The sequence below is a fragment of the Syzygium oleosum genome, unplaced genomic scaffold (genome assembly GCF_021117445.2).
Source record: "Syzygium oleosum isolate NSW1041296 unplaced genomic scaffold, Sole_v2.1 Sole_v2.08, whole genome shotgun sequence".
NCBI classification, from domain to species: domain Eukaryota; kingdom Viridiplantae; phylum Streptophyta; class Magnoliopsida; order Myrtales; family Myrtaceae; genus Syzygium; species Syzygium oleosum.
The window spans coordinates 7,619,318-7,621,719 of record NW_026607492.1 but is presented as its reverse complement, the minus strand read 5'-3'; the positions used below and the strand labels follow the sequence as shown (position 1 = coordinate 7,621,719).

Sequence of the window (2,402 nt, the reverse complement as noted above, 5' to 3'; positions counted from 1 at the left end):
AAGTGGGATTGGTGGAGAGTGTCATTCACAATTACAGAGAAATGTGCATCTACGCAATATTCATTTACTATTGTTGCTTTTTGCCTTTTTGTACTCCAAATCCCTTTCAAATTGCATATGCATTGTATGTATTATATGCTTCGTCCTCATTAGCAAATATCATGCCAATTCTAAATTGAATTTCTTTATCGACCTTATGCACGATGCTATTATCCTTTGGAGCCTCTACAATAAAAAATTGTAATCATTGAAAGAAGAAAGATAAAGTGAAAACAAGTTTAGTTATAAAAATAGATGAGGTCATAGCCATTTATGCCGAGAACAAGCAGAGCTATCTACATGGATTAGGAATAATCTGCCGTGTATGTGTTAAAATATAAGTTATGAAAAATCTACCACCATCATCAGTCATCACCAATTACAAGAAATTTGCCTAGAAAATTTGAAAGCATCCACATAAGAGAGAGAACCTCTTATGACTGAAGAATTAGAGCACTTGACTGGTCGTGCTGGAATGCCTAACCGTGGTCAACCATGCTTAACCTTCACACCTTTCTACTTCGCAATGAAGGTGGATTGCTAAACCTCCGCATCTCTCTGCTTCATAATGTGGTAGTTAAACTTATAGTCACGATAATAAAAAATAGATGCAGTCCAAGCAAAAGAAATTATCGAACGGGAATTATCCGGAAATCTTTCAAAAACTATCTAGCAACAACAATCTTTTAGTTTATCTACCATAACCACTAATTTGCAAGCTTTGAAAAGAAAAATCTTATCTGCAGCTCGTTGTAGCACTGTTATCTTCTATATTGAAATTTCAATCTCAATCTCAATCTAAGCTTTTCAATCATCCAGCAACACTTATGACAGACGGAAAAAAAGAAAGAAACATACAAAGCAGTGCGACTACAACCTGAGTTCAAGGGTGTTAATTTTTTTTTTTTTCCTTTCTTCCATTGCAAGATTGTATGTGAAAACAACCACAATTTGTGAAAACAATCACAATTGCTAAGCCAATTCACGCGTAGACCTTTGTGCAAACAGTTGGCCGGCATTGTTGGGGTTCCTCATAATTGTTAAGAGGAGCTCACTTGCATAAGCTGACCTTCTAATACCGCTCCATCCATGCCCCGCTCCACTAAGTTTTAGTCGATTGATGGGATTCGGATTGGTGGTGCCAAAGCAATGTGTCATGATTCACATACAACAATTTATAGGATCGGCAAAAGTCTACATAAGATCGATTAGGAGCAAAGTGTGACTCATTTACGAAATGAGACTTTTGCGAAGGCAAAATACGGTAGGGCCGAAATGCACCTCTATTTTGCACGATCTGGAGCGAAGTGCCGCAAACCTCTATTTTGCGTGAACCCGAGTGAAGTCCCACAAAGCACCTCTGTTTTGCGCAAATCGGAGCATCTCGCAGCGCACTTTTATTTTGTTGTGTGAAGTGGAGTTTGCACTTCCGTAACAGAGATTCTTCCTTTAGAAACTAAAAGAAGTTGGGAAAAGTTAATGAAATGGCAAAAGTTCTAAACGTAAAAGAGTGGAGAAGAAGAATGAACCAAGTGTGACACAAACCGAAGCTTCTCACCTCAATAATGGAGATTTTTCCTTGCAAAACGGAAAAAATATTGGGGAAAGTCAATGAAAGGGCAAAGTTCTAATTGTAAAAGAATGGAGAAGAAGACCGAACCAAGTGCGATGCGAACCGAATCTTCTCATCTCTGTAATGGAGATTTTATCTGTAGGAAAGTTTACGAAATGACAAAATTTGTAAACGGAAAAAAGTAGAAGGGTAGATAAAATGATAAGCGAACCTTCATACCTTCGGAGCTTCACTTGTCTCTAATGGTGGTTCTCGTTTTAGAAAGAGAGAAAAGGAAATAAGGAAATACGGCAAAAAAGAAAGAAGAAAGAGTTTCTGTAATATTTGGCCTTTTTAGTAACCCAGTCAAAGAAGTGGTAGGACCCACCTTTTATAAGTAAAAAGAAAAGAGAAAAAGTGGACAGTCCTTAAAAGGAAAAAGGAGAGGCCAAGAGAAACTAACGCAGAGAAAAAGGGAAAGGGGAAAGAAGAAAGAGAAGAAGAAGAAAGAAGAGAGAGAGAGGGGGCTTTGAGCGTTGATACCATGGACACCTCGCCGAGCCAGATTTACTACGCATTGCAACGCTCGGTAAAGACTTGCGCCCCTTGTTCGTCCAATCGGAGTATTTTTCGGGATTAGGGCATAATTTCAGAGTTTTGTGAAAATCAAGCTGCGAAATCCGATTTTTGAGTTGTTGAGCAGCGTATATATATATATACGATTGGTAGTTTAAGGTATCATGGAGCCATGGGATTTTACTGATCTCGATTTGGACTTACGGATTGCCTGAAACTAATTTATGAAGTTGCA

The 2,402-nt window shown here is 38.3% G+C and overlaps 1 long non-coding RNA gene across 2 annotated transcripts; it reads right to left on the bottom strand.

Annotated features, from left to right (window-relative positions):
- Positions 1 to 262: 262 nt before the first annotated feature.
- Positions 263 to 2,031, bottom strand: LOC130138734 (uncharacterized). Of its 2 annotated transcripts, XR_008817051.1 has the most exons (3): positions 1,824 to 1,923; positions 1,598 to 1,748; positions 263 to 1,495 (listed from the first exon to the last, which is right to left on the bottom strand). It is a non-coding gene; the product is annotated as an uncharacterized LOC130138734 (long non-coding RNA). The 2 variants fall into 2 exon arrangements; XR_008817050.1 differs by having other exon boundaries at positions 263 to 1,748; positions 1,824 to 2,031.
- Between the last annotated feature and the right edge of the window lie 371 nt (positions 2,032 to 2,402).